The following is a 13,287-nucleotide window of genomic DNA, read 5'->3' as shown; positions in this document are numbered from 1 at the left end:
GGGGACATAGCCTCGAATCATCACCGGCAGTAGCCGCTCAAGCCATATGTGATAGTCATGACTCTTGAGCCCGTTGATTCGCAAAGTAGCTAAATTCACTCCCCTCTTCAGATTCGCTGCATACCCATCAGGGAACATCAAGGTTTGGAACCACTCAAGTACTTCCCTCCTTTGGGCCCTTGTAAGAACGAAATTGGCCTTTGGCTTCGTCCACGATTTCCCGCCTTTGGGAGGAGCCATGTCTAGCTGTGGTCTATTGCATAATCTCGTTTGATCGACTCTAGCCTTAATGTTATCCTTCGTCTTCTCAGGAATGTCCATGATTGTGCCAAAAATGGCCTCAGCGACATTCTTTTCAGTGTGCATTACATCAATGTTATGTGGAAGAAGGAGATCATCGAAGTAGGGGAGATTCCACAAGCATGGCTTGTGAGTCCAGGCGTGTTGCTCACCATATCCCAGAAATCCATCTCCTTGGGCATTGGACTCGAGAGCGTCTAACTGAGCACGAACCGCGGCACCGGTCATCTTAGGTGGTGCTGAGCCTTCGGCAACTACATCTTTCGTAAAGTTCTTCACGTCTTGTCTGAATGGATGGTCAAGAGGAAGGAATTGTCGATGCTTGTCGAAGGAAGAATATTTGCCACCCTTTGTCAACCAAATGAACATCAGAGCCGCCCTGCATACTGGGCATGGGAACTTCCCATGCACACACCAGCCACAGAATATCCCATACGCCGGTAGATCATGCAGGGAGTACTGGTACCAAACATGCATTTTGAAGTTTGTCTTTGTAGCTCGGTCGTATGTCCAGACCCCATCCTCCCAAGCACGGACCAAATCATCCATCAGCGGCTCCATGTACACACTCATATTCTTCCCCGGGTATTCAGGCCCCGGAATTATCAGCGACAGGAATATGTTCTGTCGTTGAAAGATGACGCCGGGGGGGGGGAGATTGAGGGGAATAACAAACATAGGCCAACAGCTGTATGAGGCACAAGTCATACCATATGGATTGAACCCATCAGTTGCGAGTGCAATTCGTACATTACGAGCCTCTAGAGCTTTGTCACGATGAATCAGATCGAACCTCTTCCATGCTTCACCATCCGATGGATGTACCAGCTTGTCAGGATTGTATCGACGCCCATCTTTGTGCCACGTCATCTGTTTAGCAGATTCCACAGTCATATACAGACGTTGGATTCTCGGTACGAATGGAAGATACCGAAGGATCTTCACGGGGATTGCGAGCTGCCTCTTCTGACCATCACCAGAGTCTACCTCAAGATACCTAGAGGAATTGCACTTCACACAGTACTTTGCGTCCGCGTGTTCTTTCCTAAATAAGATGCATCCCTTTGGACAAGCATGTATCTGCTCATATGGCATCTTAAGTGCACGGAGGATTTTCTTCGACTCGTACATGCTCTTTGGCAGAATGTGACCTTCCGGGAGAAGGCTACCAACAACTGTCAGCATTGCGTCGAAGGTTTCTCGGCTGAAGCTAAACTGGGACTTGATAGCCATTAGGCGTCCGATCGCATCCAATTGAGAAACCTTGGAATGCCCGTGAAGGGGTTGCTGCGCTGTAGACAACATATCATAAAAGTCCTTTGCGGTTGACTCCGGCACTTCCTCCATACGTGCTTCATTAAAATGTGCGTCATGAAAGTCATCTAGCATGTCTCCGACCCCGACATCGTAGTCGTTGGTGCGTTGACGCACCACCTCCTCTCTGGCACGTTCGGACTCACCATGGTAGGTCCACCGGGTATAGTGTGGCATAAACCCATTCTTACAAAGGTGTTGACCCATGACCTCCTTTGTTTGTTGACGCGCGTTTGCACAAATACTGCAGGGGCACCAAGTTCCACGAGGTCCCTTTGGCCTAGCAAATGCTAATTCCAAGAATGCATCGGTCTTCTGGATCCATTCATCGGTCAAAAAACCCTGACTAGAGCGGCCAGTGTACATCCACTCACGATCATCCATCCTCTAACATATTGGGAAACATACACATATAATATTTTTTATTCAGCAAGTAATATAAAAATCAATTTCATCTACCTATACAATTAATTATTTCCATCAAATATTTGTGTTTTACCATAAGAGGGAATCGGCATGCATCAAACTATCTAATAGGTAAAGATAGGTCCTAATCCCACCCGACGATGTGTACATTGGGCCGTTTCCATGCTCTACTCCGATCCGAGAAAGAATTTCGGCAGCACCTCCCCGCTGTTCTCCAAATACACGTCTCGGCAACAAGCCAAGACAATGTGTATCCGGAGAACAACGGGGAGACGCTGCCGAAACTCTGTCTCCGATCGGAGTAGAGCATTGAAACGAACCCAATCTACACATCCTCAGGCTGTCCAAAAAATATGGACAATTCGAAACAGTTACGGTTATAGATATGCAAAGACTTGCATATTTATAACCATAACTCTTTCAAACGAGAGACGCATAGGTTACGCGACATGCACATCCTAAACCCTAAATTAACAGCTTGTTCTAATTTAAGAAAATTTGCAAATATAGAGTAGTTGTACATGCAAACCAGATTTTAGTCTCAGGTTTAGAAATGACATAATATCTCAGTTTTTGGCATCCATATGTTAGACTAAACATTTGATTAAAATAAGGTAAAATGATAGTGATTAAGACTAAACCACTCTAGAGTCTCATATTTTCATGGAAAACAGCACCTATATTTAGCATTGTAAGCATGAAAGATTAATGGAAGAAATATGCTAAATGAGATAGAATACAAATGCCATATATATTAGTCTCAAGTTTAGAATGCCGTAATGTTTCAGTTTTTGTCATCCATATATTAGGCTAAACATTTGAATAAAAATTTAAGAAAATTACCACAGAACTTTGTTTGTCTTGGTTCTGTATCCCCTATTTTCTTAGTTAATTACCTTCCTGGTACAGTCCCTATACTTACTAACTGAATCATTGCAAAGTCGAGACCTGGAAGTCGTAAACATTCAGCTGGTGTTTGGACGAGAGGGATTGCCTTGGGTTGTTTTTTGGATTTATTGACTAAATCTTAAGGATTTCCACCAACCCGAATCCTCTAACCAAGCAGGACGATGGTGTGGTCTGTTGAATACATTATGACCGTACTCAAATAGAACTGCAGATCTATGCCGACGGATTGGTAAAGAAAGCATACGAGGACTGGATGCATGCTGTAGAATATGATGGCAAGGCACTCTTGAGTTTCAAGCAGAAAAAGAAGTCAGTCACAACAAGAAGTGACACCGCAGTAGCTTCAACAATCAATCCTACTTCATATGGTTCAGACAATTCACAGAAACAATTGTCACTGCCTGCAAAAGCTGGACAACCTGCCACAGCGGGTACTATCAGTGAAGGTAAAATTAATTTTGAATTTTCACTGTCCTGATTTATCCCATGAAGCTTTCTTGTTCACCATTGTTATTCTAGCCATGCTTTAGTGGCAACAAACCTTTAAGGAGAAAATTAGCTCAGTAGTATCTCAAGGAGGCATAAATTCAAATAACATGTAGTGCGAGGATGACATTTATGCTGGTGGTCACATGTCAGTGGCAGATTGGATGATATTTTCCAACTTGGTGGTCTTTTTAATAGCACTATGCAATATTGCCTACTTGTTAATGTTACTTCATTTACAATTGCTCATGACATAAGCCAAGTGATTTCAGTTTAAGCCCGTACATCCTCATGCTCACCGACTTAACATTAATGGGCAAAAATGATACTGTAGTTTTTTGACAGTTTATTTTCATTGCTTTACTCATATCCCAGTTGATTTTTCTTGTCTTCAATTTTTTGTTGTAAATGCAATTTGCCCTGATAGTATAAGAAGGATGTGATGTCGCATATGCCAAGTTGTAACAAGCACTAGTCAAGTAGGGCTAATTCGGAAGGCTAAAATTGGGACATTAGTAACTGTGGCAGGAATGACACTTATGATGCACTCTATGTGCCTGCAAACTGCTTTATAACTACATTTTCAATACTATGTCAACCATTATTTGTTGGATATAAATGGACGTGTAAAGAAACATGGTACTGCTTGTGATTATGGATGTGCATCAACTAAGTGTATGTCAATCTAATCTTCAGAAAGTCATATTTAGCATGTAGTCCAATCATTTTAGCACGTACCTTGCTGATTTGCAGGAGGTCGGAGGGGGGCGGCGCGGGCGGGGCGGCGTCGGGCGGCGGCGTCGGGCGGGGCGGCGCGAGGCGGGCGTCGGGCGGCGGCGTCGGGCGGCCGGCGCGGAGCGGCGTCGGAGGGGGGCGGTGCGGGCAGGGCGGCGTCGGGCGGCGGCGTCGGGTGGGGCGGCGCGAGGCGGGCGGCAGCAGCGGAGGGGGATCTGGGAGGAGGGGGAGGGCGGCGCTGGCGGCAGCGGCGGATTGAGCCGCGGGAGGCGGCGGCGGCGGCCGGGGAGAAGGAATAAAAAATCGGAGTAGATCTGTCCCCGCGCGCGGCCGGGATGGGAAACCCTATATTCGTGAAATTGCCGAGTGTCTGGTTTTGCCGAGTGTCAAATATAGAACACTCGGCAAAGCGCTTGTTTGCCGAGTGTAAACGCAAGAACACTCGGCAAACACCTGAATTTTTTTTTCTGCTACAAATGCACTTAATGAATTAAAAATAGCAAACGGACCCCAAAAAATACCAGATTTTAACATCGAATATGCTATACTGTATGTTAAGTGTAGAAAAAGTTTCAAGGTCAAACGACGATTGAACCATCACTTCGGCTTCAAACCTGATCCGTTCCCTCTCAAAACAACGATTCTTCCTCGGAGATGCTTCAGTTTCTAAGCATCATACGTGATAATTTTTGCGAAACCTTCTCAAATTTGTATCACAGCCTCTACGTATCATATTATGACGCTATGGCAAGTCTCATGTTTTTCAGACTTCGTTTGTTTTTTTTAGAATTAGAAAACCAATAAGCTACATGTTGGTGGTCGAGTGTTGCCGCCCAGATGTTTCAAATTTCTTTTCATTTCTTGGGTAAGGCCTAAAAATAGACTCAACAACATGAATATGATTTTTCTACCCATTTTTGTTCATTATTTCATGTGCTTGCAGATCAAATTTGACTTATATCCATTAAAAGCCAGGAAATGCACTTAATGAATTAAAAATAGTAAACGGACCCAGAAAAATGCCAAAGTTTAACATGGAATATTCTATGTTGTATGTTAAGTGTAGAAAAAGTTTCAAGGTCAAACGATGATTCAACCGTCACTTTGGCTTCAAACCTGATCCGTTCCCTCTCGAAATCACGATTCTTTTTCGTAGATGCTTCGGTTTCTAAGCATCGTACGTGACAGCTTTTGCTTCTTCCACTTGGCAAGCATTGAAAATTCCTTCTTTGTCTGGATGACAGCTGGAATGATAATATATAGCAGAGAAATTCCTTTTTTAAGGCAAGCAAGAAGAATTGTCATTCTCCTTTGTTTGTGAGCTCAGCTCTTCACACGGTAGCATATTTGACACATGTTTAAAGCACAACTGATTCCAAGGGCCGCTCTCAGGAGTCCACATCTGCTGCATCTCAATCTTGAAGCACGACTGAATGCTAACTCCAAGTTCATAACAATATCATCCTTAAACCATACTGCAGTAGTACCGGAATCGATGTGTGGCGGCCCTTGGTCGGTTGTTATTACGAGAAAGAAAAGAGAACAAAAGGAAACCAAAAAGAAAATAAAGAAAAAAAAATAGTTTGCCGAGTGCCTAATATCGGGCACTCGGCAAACATACATGTTTGCCGAGTGTCCGTTAGACGACACTCGGCAAAGTGGAGACTCGCCATCAGACGCCGAACGGAGGGACACATGCCACGTTTTTTGCCGAGTGTCCTAATTCGCCGAGTGTTTTTTCTCTTTTTGCCGAGTGTTTTTTTATGAATTTACCGAGTGCCATATTGTTTGCCGAGTGCTTTCGTTGGGAACTCGGCGTAGGTTGCTGTTTGCCGAGTACCCGATATAATGCACTCGGCATACACGTAGGCACTCGGTATAGGTCTCGTTTCCGGTAGTGAAGTTCCACCGCCGGTGGTCCTCCTGTCGCTGCCCTTGCTGCTTGTGCATCCCTCGCTAATCTGGCTCGCGGAGGGAGTACTTGCACGGGTACCGCTGCCCGTGGTTAAGGAACTGTCGCCGTCGCTGAGAATGTCGCTCCCGCCAAGGGAACGGCTTGGTCGCCGACACACGCTGACGTGTGGCCAGTCATGGTGTTGGTGATGACTTTGGCGGCATCTGTTCCACCTGGATCAATTGCCCTCGCCATGGCGTGGCCGCCGGTGGATGTTGGAACACGGCCCGCAACAACAGGGTTATCGGCGCTTACCATTGGCGTGACGCCAACCTCTGGCGCGAATGCTGCTGCTGGCTGATCGGCGATGATTGGTAGAGCGGTGACGGTTGTCGGGGCTGCGGAGATCGGCATATATAACAGCGTCGGTAGGCTGGACGTTGGGAACGTCCGTCGTCGAGGCTGTGAGACAGCTGTGCTGCACATCATCCACATCCCCGTTCTCCGGGGGTGGCGCAGCGTGGGTGATGCGCGGCAGCCATCTTCCTTTCCCTAACCTTCGGAAGGGAGTCATTCATCCTCCTACAGATCTCATCATTCTTGGCGTGAAACTACTCATGACAAAAAAACATACGAACCTTTTTTATATCCATCTGTGTAGTTTTTATATATTTCTGACGCAAAGCCCTCCTCAGATCGGTCCAGCGCCCCTCCATTGTGGTTTGCCGGCTGACCCGATGAAGGCATGGGTCCAAACCTCCGGTCAAACTCCTCCCTGAATCCTTGAATCATCTTGGTCAGGTTCGTCCACGAGGTTGAAGGATCCAATCCTCCACTGGACCTCATGGCAGGATCACCATTGATGGAGTCGCGTCTAGCGACGATGAAGAAGAGTTGTTTGCAATCATGACCTTTGCTGAACTGCTCATCACAGTTAGGACAAAGATTGAGACACCACCTCTTTAATTCTTATCTCTTTAGTTAGTCGCGTGAGGATAAGGTGGACGTTAGGCGCCGAGAGAACATTGGCGGCTGGCAAGAAATTTTGGGTCGACGCTACAGGCCGCATGCACTATTCACGGGATGAACGATGCTGCAGTTACTGTTTGCCTCTGCCAACATAGCTCATGTAGTCTTTCGTCCAAGCAATCACATCTGCACATCTTGATCCTAGGGTGGATGGAGGATCGAACCTTCCGGTGTAACTCATAGCGTCGAAGTGATATCTAATATCAGATGTTATGAGTATGAATTTATTGGAGGGATTATGGAAAGGTTAGAGGTGAGAGAGGAGAGGTGCGGCGACGAGGACTCGGTGCACGACGGCCAGGAGACGTGAGAGCTTTAGGGTTTCACCATTTTAATCTTAACTTTATTGATAGACTTTCTTTTTTATAGAGAGAATAACTTGACACTAAATAACTAAGTAAGCTATTATAATATGGAATACTCTGTAAACCCCCTAATCTACATAACGGGTAAGTGACCTTGTGAGCCTGACCAGTGTTACAGCACGCATGGTACTGTTTACGGGGTGAACAGAAGCCATAAACAGTAACTCTGCACCAGCTGGCCCAGTTGGGCCATGGGCCGCATTCTGACCCATGAAACTAGCAGACTACAAATCTTTTGCTGGTATAACCGACTTATACTTCAGCGGACCATTAAATTAGAAAAAGGATAAAACAAGCATCCTATGTTTGGATTGGCTCATCATATGCAGCTAGGTAATGTTGATAGCACTAACAGTCATCTGCCTTCGTATTGTTTGAGAACTTCTGCCTTCAGTTAGATCATCTCTAACAGAGACTCTAAAAATTCATTTTCTATAACACTATTACATCATCTTCCAACAGCTATCTTATTTATTACTTTTCATTACTTTCCTTCTCTTTTCAATCCCACAGTTATACTTATAAACAGTATTGAGGATCGCTACAGTAGACCACAAATTTGCTTCTCCCGTTTCACTGTGCTGGTCCGGTTATATTACTGTAGGGACTGATGAAGCTTCTGCTGGAGATGAAAACGGATGAACAGTAGTCCTCAAATCACTGTAGCACTGAATTTCTGAATTTTGCAGCTTCCGTTGGGGATGGTCTTATCCTTTAGGACTTGTTGAGTTCTCTTTCCTCATTCATAGGCTTACAGCTTTGGCATGAAATCCAATAGCACCAGTACATTACAGACAATTCCTAAACATACTGCTCCCACTTTTTCTAGGCCTGCCGTGATCCAACAGGGTCCAGTGGGTCGATTGTGATGCGTTGCTTGAAGGAGCCGAGCAGCTCGCTCGGCCGCGACGCAGCCACCACTAATTTGCTTTGCTGTGGATGGACAGGGGAAGGAGTGAGCAAGGACATAAGGTGATGAGGAAGAAGACAGTTATGCTGTGTCCACCTTGTGTGGTTAGACTATTTTCTTGTGTGATTGTGCTGCTGGAATGGACGCTCTTTGGCCATCTTGATACGAGGGCTGCCTTTTCTTTTCTTGACCGGCTAGTTCCACCAGCGTGCTGCTACTTTTCTGCTGTTCTAAATGCTAATGAAGTTCTGGAGCGGCTTCCCACCTTATAGCTGCCAGGCGTGCATCATTGCTCCTTTTCGTGTGTGCGCGTATAAGTTATTAAGACTGTTTATTTGCGTTGAGAATCATACAATAGAGAGGTAGTTGAAAAAATTGTGTCGTTGGTAAAAAAATTAATGAATAGATGAATATAAGATATGAGATGTATGGGATGAAAGGATGAGATAACCCATGTGTTAACACCCTTACGAAGTTTTCTTTCCCCGGGGTATGGTTCATCCTTTTCAAGTTTAAATTTTAACGTTGGATTAAGAAAACATATACTGCGTTTGACTTTGCCCCTTATTTTCCCCGTTGTGCTGCTGGTGATTAAAATTGCTCACTGCTTTGTGAGCAGATAGATGGGTTAACTTGTTATCTGAATTAGGTGGAAGAAGATTTCCGGGGATGACTTTTTTTTTTTCTTTTTACAGGAAATAACTACGGTGCGCAGTGGATCGTTATGCAGATTGTAGAGCCAAACAAAATGTTGAACCCTGGTCGTCAGACAGAAGCACATCTCATCAGAATCAGATCATCTGATTTAGAAGAGGTAAGTCACCTATAAACAATAGTTGTGACTTACCTATGCTATAATTTTTCTATAAGAGAGGAAACAGAACTGCTACAATTCCTTTGTTATAGTAAGATCAGTACAGTAATTCATAAACAGTATTTACTACAGTGCTTTTTACCACAAAACACTATTTACTCTCCCATGGATTACTGTTTATTCTATTGTTCCCGGTGACTTTTCCTTCGGTTCCCATCTCATAGAGGATGACTGGTTGATGCTATTAGATTGTATGCACCGACTAATTAACTTTAAAAGTTTAAACTAATAGAGAAAGATAAGTAATTCACGTGTACTTCAACGGTTCAACATCAACCCCTCCTCGTGTGGAGGCTTTCTTTCTCTAATCACACCATAATGCTTGGTGATGATCGACTATATATATCCTTTTTGCTGATGTTTCATCTGGTTGGATTGCGACTGACGTTAATTAGCTAGCAGAAAATATTTGGCACATGATCAATGGTGTGGCTAGTAAGGACCCTGAAACGAAACGGGTGCTCACATGACAACCCTTTTGTCAATCGATCTCGAGAGAAGTGGTGTGCAAGCGGAAAGATTGCCCAGCCATCACAGGCGGAAAGGTGGCGGATTAGCACCAGAGAAACAATACCAGATGGAATCCGGTGGCGGATGGATCGGGGATCTGTCTCCCGCCATTGCGGCGGCGGCGGCAGAGATGCAGCAGAAGTGGCTATCTGAATCAATTCCTCGGCGGCGTCTGTAACGACGGAGGCAGACGATGAGCTAAGATCACCTCCAACGGTTTTCTTTCAGGGGCCAAAATCTCTTCACGACGGGATTTTCGTTCCCTTCAGCGCTCCAACGGTTTCTCTTCACGGTTTCTGTCACGACGGGATTCCCAGGGTTATTCCCTTCAGGACGGGATTCTCTCTCCTTTCCCTTCGCGATTCCCCTCGAGTGGAAGCTGTTGGAGATGAGAGGAAATAAAGGAAATGAGAACAGGGAAGGGAATCGGGAAGAGAACGAAATGAAGGGAATATGGTTGGAGATGGTTTAATGTATAGAGACGCCTAACCATTGTACGGCCCAACACGGGATATGCGGGCCCATGTTTGTTTTTTTCTTTTTTTCTTCCGATCCTTGTCATTAATTTACTATTTTACTATAATGTCGCGTATTTTCTATGCACTTAAACAATTTGAAATACTTGGTTCAACAATTTATCAAATTAATTTAGCAATTTGGTATGACACGTTCAATATTATATATATATATATATATATATGATTTGTTAAAACACAATTTATATGCAACTACATTTTTAAAAATTCATTCAACAAATTATGAAACATAATTCAATAAATTAAAAAAGCAACACTTTCTGTGTGAATTGTTGAAAATATATATTAGACATGCTGAAATTGTATATTCAAAATGTAGAACTGGTACATTTAAAATGTTGAACTTTTTAAAGCTTAAAAAAGCATTAATTCTGAAAAATAACATGTTTTAAACAGATCCATAGTCTGACAGAAAAAACGTATTTGGAGTTGAAGAGGAGGATAATATGGCATGCGAATAGAGCCGGTCATAAATATAATATAGATTGAATCAAATACATTAACAAGTATCAGGCCAGATACGGATGAAAGGTAAAGATTAGATTTAGCATACATATAACATGATCAACCGACCGTGCATTTACAAATGTAACAATAAAAGCTTCACCAGCCAAAACAACTCTGAATCACGTTTGAAACAAAATATTAACGGAGCTACTCTAATATAGATATATATTATTTGTCCAAGCAAGAACGTTGGTGGAAAGAAGATGCCAGGCAACAAGATATCAAATATGTATACCGAGATAGGCAACGAGTGGAGATGAATAGATGTTTTATAATTTTTTTACAAAATAGATGATTTATTCTTTTTTCACTCAACGTTTCTTAAAAATATAAGAACGGAAGCATAAACTTTAGAGAGATAAAACGAAAAAGAAAGTTCTAAGACAATATAATTTTACGGATGAAATATGAATCATATGCTTTATTCAAGATCATTTTATATATCTTTGTGTATAAAAACTTGAAGTTTTAATAAATATCAAAGCAAAAAGAAATCACCGAAAGAAGCAATTCTCCAAGTTGATGATCTAGAGATAAGGAGATTCAAGACCCTCTCAAATACAAGAGTATATGAACGTTTATGCCTCGAGCAACAAGAAGAATTACTTCACAAAGGTAAAAAAAATTGTAGCTCAAAAATAAGAAAATCATAAAAAAAAACTTACAAACTTGCAAGGGAACTAATAGAGAAAGACTAGAACGAGGGAAATTGAAGCATATGCAAAAACATAAACTTCATTACTTAAAGAGGTCAACCCTATTTTAGTGCCACATATTCATTCAATTGTTCCATAGTTTTGAGGTCCAACTGTGAAACCTTCTGCACGTTTCTTAAAACGTGACTTGTCACTTGCTTACACATTAAGCAAGCGCTCTGATGTCGATGCGTGTACTCCGTCTTGCAATCCTGACTGCCGGCAAGTCTCTCGCACTCCTGATCCCTCGAGCCGTCTTATCACTTAAATCGGCATCCCTTTCGTTTGACTTTGTCAACACGCCATCTTCATTCTTCGTTTCATGCTTTGCTTGATCTCCACGTGTATAGTTAGAATTACCCTTGACTCTGCCCGATCTCCTTGATCATCTAGCAGCAAGCACCCGCTTAGCCCCAATCATCCGCCATCGATCACCAAGTTACATCCGTCATCTGTAAAATATAAGACAAGCAAACACATTTCTCCAACTCCAACTCTAGTTAATCCATAATGAAAATGGTTAAACCAAGCTCAAGCAATCCAAAACTCGACAAACCAAATCGACAACCTTATCAATCACTCATCACATATAAATCAAGGCATATTTTAACTTGGTTTCTCAATCTCCCCTTGATGAGTGCATTGACAACACCTCAAAGTACAAAAATTTTGATTTGAAGAAGATAGGCTCATCCAAATGACAAAAATTCTAGAAAGAGCAAAAACATATTACTTGATATAAGAAAGGTTACATAAAGCCTAAGAGAGACAAAGACAATCCAAAAACCTCAAAAGAGCAATAACAACTCAAAAACACAAAATCAAATACTCTCCTTGATGAATGCATATTTTTCATTTATGCAAGATTTTTCTTTGATTTTGTGTAAATTTTTCATTTCTCCCTTTTTTTCATTCATTTCTCCCTATTTGGTAATACAAACATCAAAGACAAAATATTATGCAATGCATAAACATGCAATCCTAATAAGCTTTCACAAGTATACTATAAAACATTTACAAAAGCTAAAAATATCAAAGGGGTACAGAAAGTAGAAGATGGAGCTCACAAATGCACAAAGGCTTAAAGAGAAGCAGTGGCACATGAACATGAAGCTGCACAAGCTAAACTTGAACAATTAGTTAGCACATTTAATTTCATATAGCCGAATCATGTTCAAAACGATCACCACATAAGCATTCACTCGTGTCGAGTTAATACAAGCATTAAGAACTAGCTAACTTCAATATCAAACTAGGCAAACAAGCATTCACGACAGTAGGTTTTGCAAACACTCACATATGAAACTAAAACTTAGTTAGATCAAGTGATTTAAAACAAAATTGAGTAATTAGTCATATTTCTTTTATTTTTATCCTCAAGTTGCCTCTTATCTAAGCAAAGTGTCGCACGATTGGGTACAACAAACACCTTGAGATTTTGAGGCAACCATATTGGATCACATTTTAGCACAAGATATTTGGTTTCACAAGATTATTCATATTTTCACAAAAAATCAAGTTTTCACATGATCAAGTTAAGTAATGTCTTTGAGACACAAGGAACACATATTCTCCTAAGGTTCCATTAGGAGCTAACTATTTGACAAAGACAGAAAATATAGTGCAATATTCCCCAATCCAGTGACTTAAATCAAGAAGCCTAGAACAAGATATTCATCAAACTAACCTTAACACAAGTATTGACTAAACCAAAATAATTATGAACATGATGATCAGGAATGTAGCATTTTATAGTCTATATAATTCATAAAATTACCAAATTTCGTCTTAAGAAAA

This window comes from Phragmites australis, chromosome 2 (genome assembly GCF_958298935.1).
Source record: "Phragmites australis chromosome 2, lpPhrAust1.1, whole genome shotgun sequence".
Taxonomy (NCBI): domain Eukaryota; kingdom Viridiplantae; phylum Streptophyta; class Magnoliopsida; order Poales; family Poaceae; genus Phragmites; species Phragmites australis.
The sequence above is the reverse complement of the archived record's forward strand: the minus strand, read 5'-3'. Positions refer to the sequence as shown.